Below are 13,210 nucleotides of genomic sequence, written 5' to 3' on the forward strand. Positions count from 1 at the left end.
TTACATTGAGACTACTCAATAATATTGATTCTTTGTGGAGGTCAGCTGGAAGTTAAGTTTGGGTCACATAACGTTTGTTTATGTTGTTATTGCAGAATCCATCTGTATGTTGCTATGATGTTAACATTTACACATCCTTATCTGTGTATTCTGTTGTTGACAGCCTGTTGTCGAAGTTTTGACAGTTAACACATCATTAGTGCTCTTGCTGTGGCCAGATCCATCAAAGGCTCTGCTGTCTAAAACAGAACAAATAACAAGCATTGTTTGTGCGCGTTCATCTGAAATGCCTCCTGTCGCTGCCCAAAAACATGATGGAGAACAGAAATAATATGCAATGCATCCCAAAATCTTTTAGACTCGCTGTTTGTCCTTTCATTACTGAAAAATCCTTAGACTCAATGGAATTGAAATTGAATTTTTTTTGGGGTGCTGTTAATATACTGCAGAATTACAGATAACTGCTAAGATTGTGTGCTCCAGGACAATAACAAAACTTGCATTTGCAAGATATACTGTACAGTGGGTACAGAAAAGAAGAATCACCCCCCTTCACAATAATCATATTTTGTTGCCTATGCAGCCTTGATTAAAGATATTAAAGGACATTTTAGTTTTTTTGTCATTTTTATAATATATATATATTTGCTTGGATGTTATAAGTTGCACTCAGTAAAAAGAGGAGGAGCCCCTCGGTATGTCCCGCCCTCGCTTCCTGTTACAGTGGGAATTACGTCAAAGCATTAAACAAATTTCAAGGCACTTCAATGGGACTTTAACCCATTGAGTGCCTTCCCTGTTTGTGAGGGTGGGGCTAGAAAGTGATTTTGACTTTTAAATAATTGTAACTCTGGAATGCTTTTGTCTAGAGACCCAATCCTCCTCTTGTTTTTAGAAGAGATTCTATACTTTATTTTAAAAGTTTCTGGAGTTGAAAATGAAATAAATTTTTTTTTGTTATAGCGGTTTAATTTTACATTAATATAACAATAAAATAATCAATAAACATCGTTTTATTTTACCAAAAAATAAACTTTTCTGATCAAAAAACACACAAAAAATTAAAAGACATATTTCTAAACAAGTTTTGTTCAAATTTCAAGCTGATATTAAAAAATGCGGTTTCTGGGAAAATAGATTAAATCTAGACATATATCACATAGAATTTTGAGGAAGAATCGTTATTAAAAATCGAAAAATCGTGAATCGTGAGGTACCAAAAGATTCCCACCCCTATTATATATTCTAGAGTCTTAGACATTTCCAATGATATATAGTTTGTCATGATTAGATACGATTTAGTTGTGAAATATTGAGGTAAACCTAGGTGTTCCAACGGTGGAACGGTGACAGTTTTGTTGTTGTTTCTGAAAGAAAACAGTATCTTTATAGGTTCAATACATTAGAGAAACATAGAAACAACAGTATATTCCCAGATAGATTTAATGAATTTTGCCGCACATACTTTGGGGGGAAGCCTGTGGAAAGGATTACAATATAATAAAACGTGTTAGACTGAGATTACTGAAGACTACATTTTTTTTACTATCTTAAAGCCTTATCAAATGTGACAGAAATGTTTAATAAACAAACACACAGACCTTGCGGAAGTGTAGAAAGTGAATGATGCCTTCCAACTTTTCAGAAGTCTCTGGTGGTCTTTTAGTTAATTTTCCGTGTGGGCTTGAATATATTCTATGTTGCTTTATTATGCTAAATTGAAATTTACATTACAACTGCCATAGGTCTTCCTTTATGGATATAGACTTCCCAGGCAACACAGTGATAACTCAATAAACATGAAGTCAGCTAACACATATAATACCATAACAACTATTAGTCTTTAACGCCTGCGGGCATGTATTTTCCATTTCAGCGGTTCCTCCCCACCCCCTATCAGACAGCAGCTTATTGGTAAGACTGAAAAATGCTTTCCACATCCCGATCCATTCTCGTTTCTTTCTCGCGCACCCTCATGTTTATATTTCCAGTAAGTAGCACGCGTTCGGCGTGACAAAATGCACGTGCGGGGGACAGGCTGATTCAAAATGGAAATATATGATTGCATCTCTATATTAGCATGCGTGCACTCGTTTGTCTCAAGAAGAGCGGGGCGGGAATTTCACAGCAGAGAAACCAAGTGGGGAGAGAACAGGCGCTGGCTATAGTCTCCTCCGCAGTCTCTGACAAGTTCATTTGTATATAATTACTTACACTACCCGCGCACAAGAACAGACATTTGTCACCGTCAGCCTGACGCTTGAATTTCAGACAGAGACGAATGCGTTGGAGTTCTCTTTACATAGTTGTAGTTATTAATCCCCCAGTTGGTCTCATTTTAGTGTGCCTTAAACCTTAGTAATAAGGGCATTGGTCTTACCGTGGGCCTCAATTTATCAGGCGGTAAGCGCGGGTGAAATGGCGATCTCCATTTAAGGTTCTAGATCCCACATTGCGAAGGCGTTTGAAGCTAAAAGGGCGGGAAAGGAGTCATTTCAACAGTCTCAATTTTTGCGTGTCACCGCGCACGACTTTCCATCAAAAGTACTTTAATACGCAATATCTGTCATATGTATAAATATATATTGACGCAATCTGATGGGAATTCACACCTATTTAACAAGGTGGTTCTTTCGTGTGGATTTCTATTTCCTGCGATCATATTCGTATGTTTAGTTATTATACTAACAAGGTAAACATATACCTTGACTTAAGAGGTCTAAAGACACAAAGCAAGGTAAAAAATCTTGGGGTCATTTTGGAGTCTGACCTTAGTTTCAGCAGTCATGTCAAAGCAATAAGCAGATCAGCGTACTATCATCTCAGAAACAGCCAGAATCAGATGTTTTGTCAAAAGCCAAGATTTAGAGAAACTAGTCCATGCTTTCATCACCAGCAGGGTGGATTACTGTAATGGACTCCTTACAGGTCTTCCCAAAAAGACCGTCAGACAGCTGCAGCTCATACAGAACGCTGCTGCCAGGATTCTGACCAGAACCAAAAAATCTGAGCATATCACTCCAATCCTCAGGACTTACACTGGTTACAAGTTACTTTTAGAATCAACTTCAAAGTATTATTAATTGTCTATAAATCCCTTAATGGTCTAGGACCTAAATACATCTCAGATATGCTCATTGAATATAAACCAATCAGGTTTCTCAGATCATCAGGATCAAGTCAGTTAGAGATAACAAGGGTTCACTCAAAACAGGGCGAGTCAGCGTTTAGTCATTACGCCACCCATAGCGGGAATCTGCTTCTAGAAGACATCAGACATTCACAGACAGAAGCTACTTTTAAATCCAGATTAAAAACACACTTGTTTAGCTGTGCATTCACAACCTGAGAACTGTGCTGCTTAACATCAACTGCACTTCTATTTCTAATTTATTTTTATTTGCTCTTATTCTTTTTATATATACAGTCACATTTTTTATCAATTTTATTGATGTTTTATTGTTTCTTAAAATCTAAAGTTTTTGTGATCTTAAATCATTTGCATTTTAAAGATAAGACCTATTTCTTTCTGTCAATCATTTTATGTAAAGCACTTTGAATTGCACTTGTGTATGAAATGTGCTATATAAATAAACTTGCCTTGCCTTGCCTTGCCTACGACTTTTCCCGTGTGACGTTAGGTTTAGCTAAATGATTTTAGGGTTTGGGGTGAGGTAATGTGTTGGTTAATCAACTCCTAAAGTATTTGCGACTTCTTTTGACATCAATTTGGAAATATATGAATGTACATACACACGCGGTCTGTGTATTGAGAATTGTGGTGCTGGTGACACGAAAAAAGAGGAAATTCGTGATGAAGGACACGAATTAATAGAAATGAGAATTTCACGAATTCCCGTGAGTAATTTAGTCGATCGAGTCGTGCAAATGCACCGTGTTGAAAGCAACCTTTACTCTGAGGTTTGCTTGACATTTGATGTTGGCAAAAATAGATTTTAAGTTAGCATTTAATTACTTTTTGGTGGAACTAATGTTCGTCTTGAACAAAGAGACCGGTTGAACGAGTGGATGCCATGGGTGCTGTTTTACATTTTAGATATGGTTTATTCTACCTTAGTTACTTTAAGAAACTTCTTTTCATAATTCGTACAAGAACGCACATTGACACTGATATGTTTGATGGGTAATTGTATTTAAAAGTGACTGGTTAAAAATAAGTTCTGATCTAAACTTTGATTTAACACTAAATGGACTTAAATGGAGATTTCGCGGTCAAAGACACTCAGTTTAAAATTGACAATCTAAGTGGGGGTGTTTGAGAGCAGTCATCTTGTCTGTTCTGATACCTCGCTGTCAAATGCTTTTTCTCCAATGAAAAGATAATGATGGATACGATAACTGACTCGCTATCAAAATCCCCATGTGAATAACCAACAGCAGCTGCATATAGATGGGTGTCTCAAGTCTCATTCATCATTTAAGGGAGTGCTCTTTAAGTGCTTTTTATGGCTTGATGCTTTGTGTCTTCTCTTGAACTACACGTTTGGTAGAAGTATAGATTGATCATTAAAGAAATCGATTTATAACAGACATATTTCTTGAGATCTGGAGATTGGTGATTCATACAGTGGTTCGTGCACATTAAAGCTCTCTTAAATACTTTAATGGAATTATATGGCGATGTGGGTCTTATGAGGAGGTCAAGGTTTGGCTGGCCAGCATGGGCCATTTAGCCCACCTGACTGCAGAAAGCATGTTTCTGTATCGAAGACTACAAATGTTGCTGTGTGTGTTCTTATTTTGCAAGATATGTTTGCCATATATGTATTAAGGATCATTTTTTTCAAAATTCTAACAAACATTCACAACATAATTCTAGTCTAGTCATGTCCAGTTGTTTGGACATAAAGAACAGCTTGCATATTTTGCCTTTTACATTACATTTACATTACATTTTGAGCTGTTATATAATGTGTCTTCAGTAATAATGTCATAAATGTCCTATTCAAATTGGGTTGGAAGTCCTAGAGGTGTATCAACAGTCAGCGTAACAGTACTGTGTACAGGAAGAGTATGCAGGAGATATCTCAGCAAACAACATCCCTATGCAGAGATGCTTCTTTCCACAAAGGAACAGTGCAGCCTGGAGCTCAGTTAGGCTTTTTCACATGAGTAAACCATCCTTTGAGACTGCCTCTCTGGTCTCAGGAAACTCATTCCTGTCTGTGCTTGGTTTTTTTGTTGAGCAAATTGTTACACAACAGTGTTTGTCTGAATATCATCATTACCTGACACTTTCCAGAAATAGTGTACATTAACGTTTTAATAGTGAGATATGTCCGTTTAGACCAGGGGTTTTCAAACTTTATGATGACAATGACCCCCAAATATGATTAACCTTTTGTGAGGGACCCCCTTTTCTAAAATACTGTATTTACTAATCTAAATTTTTTCTGTGTAAAGAAATGTTTAAAAATGTGTTGGATAAATAGTCAATTGAATATTATTAAGACAACACATTGTTTCTAAACCTGGCAACAATTTCAACTTGAGTCCAAAAAAAGAAACTATAGTGAGAAAATGTCACTAGAAAGATTAAAATATAAACAATTGTGGAAACTATCTATAGCAAAAAAAAGCAGATAAACAGTGTGGACTTAATCATTTTTTGCTTAATCTTTTTTCCTAGAAAATTTCTGGGGGACCCCTTGCATCCTTCTGGAGGCCCCCTGTTCCCCGGACCCCAGTTTGAAAACCCCTGATATAGACTGCTTCCATTAATCCACCAATTTGCACTACATGTTGCTCTTATATAACTACAAAATAAATATTTTTTTAAGAGTTAATTAGTTATACTGTTCTCTGACATGCATCGGAAAATATACAGTATATAATCAGCACTAACATTTATACAGTATACTTTAAAGAGTAACAATGCAATACAGCATTAAATAAAGGTTAAAGGGATACTTCACCTAAAAAAATTCAGTCATTATTACTCACGCTCAAGTGTTAAGCACTTACACGCGAACGTTTAAAGCCCTACATTTAGAATACTATTCAAGCACAGAAAATGCCCAAAAAGGAAAAGCACACGATAGAGAACAACTCCGGCATGCCTGGTCGTTTGACTAAATCACTGTGATTTTCAATTCAGATCCAAAAGCACAGTTCAACTATGAGAGAGATAGCTTTTAACTTATGCTAAGCAATTCCACATCGGTGTAAAAGATTTAACCAACAAACAAACAGGTAACAGCTGGCTTTTCGCTATCGGCGGCAGGCCCGTAAAACAAAAATTAACCCCCTCCCCTTGACACCAGCCCGATATCCAGAGGAAGACATCCAAGTCATAAAAGACTAAATGAGCTTTTCAAGTCTAGAGAAAAGAGAGCAGATCGTCTCAGCTTCATTAATTTGACGCAGCCCTATCAGGCCGTGTTCAGAGGAGGCAGCACATGCTGGTGTGTTAATGTGACGGTAAGTGATGCTGAAGCGTCTGTAGCAATCAGTGTAGTGCAGCGATCGCTGACGAGAGAGCCATTGGCGAAGCTTCAAAGAGTACCCATTAGCCTCTTTTTAATGAAACATGCCCGTTCATGATAGCTATCTTTCGCCGCTCTCTTCTCCCTGGAGAAAAATGGGGGCGAGTTTGAAACTTGTGAAAATATTTAACATGCGTAGTATAGGGTGCGGTAAGGGACTTTACAAGCAGAGCTGATCGACCATGTGAGTGTGTTTAACCTTCGCAAAATGTGCATGATCCTAATATGATGTTACTCAAGGCAATTCTTACGTTTTTTACTTGGAATGGAACATAACACCATTGTGTACCATTTACTGTATGGACATCATATTTATGCATCTTCAAAAGAGGTGTATTCATTACTTCCATAGACCACTAAAACGTTTTGAAATTTGAAGAAGACATAAGTGATAGTTGGTTTGAGATGATTGTAGGAAGACTGTAAAGGGAATTTGATTGAACAAATGTCTGTGTTGTGCAGTATGACTTGTTCATATTTTCATCTTGGTGAAAACAAGTGGAAAAACAATTGCAGATGTTCTGGTATTATAACACAAAAATCCCATTTTTCTGCTCAAATATTTTTCTACTTAAAGTATAATAGTAGTTTAAACAGTTGTTTAAACTCAACAAACAACCTCTTGCTAAACTTCTTTAAGGTTCTGTGTGTAATTTTGTGGAGTTTCTATTGTCAGAAATGCTATATATAATACATAACTATGTCCTCAGAGGTGTATAAAGACCTTACATAATAAAGTACACACACCGCAGGTCCCCTTACATAGAACTGGCCATGTTGTTTCTACACTGTATTCCTAGACGAACAAACAGCTCTACCGAGTGAGTTTCCGAAAAAGTTATCTCGTCCGGCAAAGAAGCGACACAGTGATGACATCTTAGTCCTGTGTCAGCCATCGTAGAGCTTTGAAAAGTGGGCCGTTGGTTGCGATTCACATCCTCACTGCTAGAGGCCGCTAAATTTCAAACACTTGACCTTAAAATACTTACGAATAAGTTACAAAATCTGAATACATGTCTTTTCTTTAATAATTTTTGCTGTTTTTTTATCTGAACATCGTGACTGAAACTGTATTTCTGGCACTTCTCGTGATTGTTGCGTTCGTAACATGAGTTGCTTGTTGTATTCTGCTAAATGGAATGTACAATGTACAGTAAAAAAAAAATGAAACCGAGTTATTTTTACCACATTTGAATTAAATCTGTAGGTGCTTACACAACGATCACTTGCTCATGGTTAACTATGTAGACAAACTTTAAGAACCTTTACTTTTAACAAACATAATTCCGTTGTTATTGATGTAATGGTAATCAGATTGTTATTTCGTGTCAGTGGAAATAAGTGTGTTGTTCTCTACAGTTCTGTGCTTCATCAAAAAACCTTGAATTCATTTTTACTACTGCACCTGATCATTCAGCAACCTATATCAACCAGGAACCAATTTACAAAAACAATACAAGAGCTTAGAGCCCACATCCTCCCTGTTTTAGATGCACTGTTTAACTTAGTTGTTTTTTCAAACCCTTCATAACAGAAACGTATAAAGCTCTGTAAACTTTGCCATGTTTACATGCGGCTTCTTCTTATACATATTTGTATGAACTTCCAGACTCATATCTGAGATATAATGACAAGGTGCAAAGACATCCCTGCATTTACATGAGGGGAACCATTACCTCAGTGAGGGAGGGGGAAGTCAAGAAAGAGGAGAGAGACTATCATACAAATATGAGTCATGTTAAAATGAGATTTACTAATTAAAGCATTTCATTTGACATTTTAAGGAAAACCGTGGGATATCAGATGTTTACATAGTAGTGAACTGCGTTTCCAACAACATGTCCAAGATCCTTTAATCCTTTCACTCTCAGAAGCTTTCTCTCTTTAAGATTCTTACAGCGGTAAGTCAGGGTGTCTTTAAAATATTGCTCAGAAGACAGACTTTCCATCAGTCCTGGTCTTGGAGACTCTGGTATGGTGTTGAATTTTAGCCAATAAGGGTACTCCGACTGTTTAAAGATGTTTGTGATTGGATCACCTTTTTATTCAATATTCACAATCAGAAGACTCTTCCGTCAACACCTGACCGATCAGTTCTGACTTTTATCTCCTTTCAATTCTTTCAAAAACAACCTAGCTCTGTATACTGTGCCCTTTTTGTTGTCTTTATTGTTCCAAACGCATCTGTTAGTCGCTTGATGACTAAATGTAAATGTAAGTCATTGTTATGTTAATGAGATTGAATTATATGACGGTAATGTGGAAATATATATTCATAGGATGTCATTGATGATAGGATGTCTTCAGCAGATTTGATCTGAATTAGCTGAGAAGAACACGTTTCATATGTCTATTAAAAATAGAAGCATTCATTTATTGTAAAAGAAATTGTGAACCTTTATATCTTCAGTGACTGAATGAATCATGGAATTCATGGATGAGGCAGTAATTGGGATTCCTTTCCAAACAGAATTGACAGCTTTGTAGTTGCTTTGCTTGGTCACGTGATGTGTTTTATCTTTGATTATAGGCTGTGCTAAAATGTCTACTACATACAGTGCAGTTGAACATTTGGTTGTTTCTGGAAACCTATTTTACATTCAGAATGGCCGGTACAGACACTACCTCATTGTTTTAACTTGCTCCAGGATTTATCTCGTGTCACTTGACTGTGGTCCTTTTAAAGGGCATCAGCTCCAAAACATCACCAAAAAGGTATGACGGAGTGGATAAATCTTTCATCAATGCCCTAGGGAATAGTGGGGTTGAAATTTACCCCACCGAATCTATGCATTACGTTCAACTTGATTTATGGCTCTCTTGCTCCCCCTACTGTCACTGGCTCACAATGACTCTTGCCAAGAAAGGATTTGAATTCAGGAGATGACTTGATGGGGGCCATAAAATAAGATATTATCATTAATGCGAGACAAAGTGGCCTTTTGAGAGAAGTTCTCTTGCAGGTATGATAGAAAATGTTGGCGAAAGTTTAGTTGCTAGAAATATTGGAACTCGCATGAAAGTAAAAACTACAGATAAGGCTTGATGCATTTGAAAATACTTATTTTTGTTACATTGATTTCAAATAAAATCGAATTATTTATCATTGAATAAACATGTATATGTCCTACAAACGACAGAGAAAAGAACAATTTTTTCCTTAAAAAAAAAACAGATGCCTATGATGATAGGGCAGCAGTCACTTCCCATTGTCCTGTCAAATGATCCATGTAACAACCTCTCATTCTCCAGCACTGCTTTGTCTTGGATCTCCCTTTTCAAAATAAACACCATGTTTGAAAAACTCTTTTTCATAGCTGTCGTCAGAGGCTCGAAATCCCGGAACTTTCCCTCCACCTGTTGCAATTCTCCTGTGCCTCCTCCGCTACGATATACGCATGTTACCTCTCTTGTCTTCCTACAGAGATGAAACAATGTTAAGAGCATAAGTACCACCTACTTACGATGACACTGCTTTGTGTGTGCCCACCACACAATCCGAGTTGGTAAAATTCCCACATGCTGGGGGAAGTGAGTGTTGAAGCTATTGATCAATGTGTGGGTGCATGGCTTGGCAGCGCTACACGCTTTGTCTCTTTGTATGGTGGCATGACTTTCACTGCAATGAGCTTATGCTGGAGCTGAGCCGGTCTGCTCACAAAGTGATAGCGAGAGAAGAAAGGTAAGAACAGAAAGCGAGTGAGATAACGGGATGGTAAAAGAAAAGAAAGGCTCTTGAAGGAGAAGATGATTGGTGCTAAGCTTGTGGAGATCTTTATTCAAGGTCACGGGACGTTCCATGATCACCCTTTTAAGAAGTATAGACATACTTTAATATTGTAATGTCAAATCGTGTGATTTATTCTGTATATACTGGATATATATATAAATACAGCATATCTACTGTATGTGTGTGTGTTTGTACATTAATAGATGCATCACTAGTTTCTATGGCATGCTTTAGTCGTCCGCCATATTGGAACAGTCAAAGCCATCTCAAGATAAAATTTACTGTGAAATTGTTATATAATAAGTTTATTGTGAGTTTCTGCCAATCTCATATTAATCTTGAGTACCTCTAGAGTAGTGTTGCATACTTCGAATCTTCGAAGAGAATTTAGTTTGATCAAATTTATAAAAGACAGATTCAGCTGTACGATTATTTCTGAAAACAAACCACCTGGGGATGTGCAGGGGGAAGAACTAAATCACAGGCACACAATACATCATTGCATTAACACTGCATAACAGTTGATTGTCTATAAGTTTGTGTGGTTTACATTATGCACGTTCGCGCCGATTGCATACAAAACACAGACATATGACTTAGTTTCACTTACTGCGTGCGGTTCATATCTGGCATCTTTTAACACTGGGACAGCTCCATCTATCGGTTTCAAACTATCTACAAATCCAGTGTTATATCCATCTCCACCGTTTATACAACCATCAATGAAATGCTGTGAACAAACAAACACACCTCAACTTCTCTCACTATCGCAAGAGTGACGAGCTGCAGCTCCAGGCCCAAAGCGCAGCCAATCTTGATGGTAAGCGGGTCTTCCTATCGCTCTTCGTTTGATGCGTGGATGGTCCATTTCTTTCGATTTGCGTAGAATTGCCCAATAAGGGACTAAGAAAAGTTGTTATGTAACGTTTTTTCCTGTTCGAAAAAGACTTTCCTAAAACCTAAACGAACCTTGGGGGAGTGTTTCGAGCACAGAAATACTACATAATACGTCCAACTCGTTTTTTTACAAGTTGACCATGTTAAGCATGAGGAGCCAGCATGTTAAACAGTGTAAAGAAGTCAGAATGCATAAATCCCCCCTTTAAGTAAATATGAACTTGTTTTCCTTGCTTTCTTTGAGATCTGAAAAAATGAAAATTCACAGCGCATCTTTTATGTAATTTTGACCTGTTTCTCCAGTTTTCATTTTCTACAAATAACTATTTTTTACAGAATAAAAGAAAATGATAATTTTACCTAAACACAGACCCATAAAACCCCTTTGTAAATTCACGAAAACTGAATAAAATTTTGAAATGCTCTCTTAATTTGTTTGTGGCTGTGTGTAAATAAACAACGGAAAATCAGTGAATGATAAAATATCTCAAATATAGTGATGAGAAAAATACTCTTCACTAGTACCTCTACCTCATTCGTTTCTTCTGGCCTGCAGCAGAAAATGAATCTGGGGAGCAGGAGATGCTTGCTCCATTAAACCAGTGATGGTATCTCTCTCCATCCCCACCCTGCTAGTGTTTTCTTCCCACAAGACTCTTTTGTTTGACAGCATATTTTAATGCTCTAATGTGCTGTGTGATGAGTTCCAGATAGTGACTGAGCAAAGTGGTCCACTGAGAAGCTGTTGTTTGTAATATATAGCTGTACATTGAACTGCATACTATTGCACCGAAATGAAAAGTCGTTGCAGAACGTTGAGATCTGATTTAAAGGGATTTTAAGCATTGATCAGTTACCCTTTCACCTGTTTTGCTGAGTCAATAGAAGATCCCAGGTCTGTATTTTTTGTTAGTACTTTCAACGTATAGCCATGTCCCTTTTCCACGCCATAAACCTAAGAGTTATTTTCTAAGCCCTTTGGAGACTGGTTTCTGTTAATACCTGAGAAATGGTCAGCACAATTTTGGCTTTTATAATTACATTTTTACTTTAGCCGGCACTTCGCAGGAAATGAGAAACTCTCATTGCATGTGAGGATCTCAGCTCATAAAATATAGAGGACAGGGATAAAGGAATGACTCCTTCAGGAAGATAAGAACAACAGCTCATGATCCTGTGTCAGTCGTACCCTGGAGGTACGCAGCATGCATACTCTCTCCAACCATTCAACACCCGCCGCGTAAAAAAATATATTTTTTTAATGCAAAATTTCTTTTTTGCATTAAGGACTTGGAGTCACAGATAAGAAGACATGTAAATTACTTTGAATCTTCATAAAACATACTTGTTTCACTAAAAATACTTTCCCCAACTAGCCTAACAAAGCAGTCTGAACGAACCGTTACATATTTAACAATGTTTCTGCTTTGTTAAGGCTTTGCTAGCTCCCAGCATGCATTGTAGCTTTAATAAATGATACGGTTACTGTTATGGGATTATTATTTTGTTGCTCTGCTCTAATTTGTGTTATTGCCTTGTTAATGTTGTTTTTGTAGTTGCTATTAGGTTAGGCCTGTTTTGGTGTAGTTGTGTGGTGATTCTAAAAGCTCCTTTTTGCTCTTAATGAATCATGTAAGGAAAAAGAAAACAGGTTTCTAAAATAAATGACTTTTTTAAACACATCACTGTCACATTTCTGACCTTATTGAGTTGAAATTCTTCAATCTTCAATTACGTCAGTCAGTCATACTCTAGCTTTGCATGCATCATGCTGCAGCAACCCGTTAACATATATTATCTTGTGGATTTTTTTGCCATTGAATAATGCATTACCCATTTTGTATCATTACCCATATCCATTGAAATATTATATATATAAAAAACACACAAGATTACATGAAATGACATCGCTTTTTTTAATGTTTTTTAAAGTCTTGGGGGCCCCCTGGTGGCCATGGGGGCCCTAAGCAGCCGCTGAGATTGCTGCTATAGATTGCTGCTATTGTTTTGGTGTCCGATCAAAATATGCTCATTTATAATATCACATGTATTAATTCTTAAATTTATATTTCACTTA

This window comes from Triplophysa dalaica, chromosome 12, assembly GCF_015846415.1.
Source record: "Triplophysa dalaica isolate WHDGS20190420 chromosome 12, ASM1584641v1, whole genome shotgun sequence".
NCBI classification, from domain to species: Eukaryota; Metazoa; Chordata; class Actinopteri; order Cypriniformes; family Nemacheilidae; genus Triplophysa; species Triplophysa dalaica.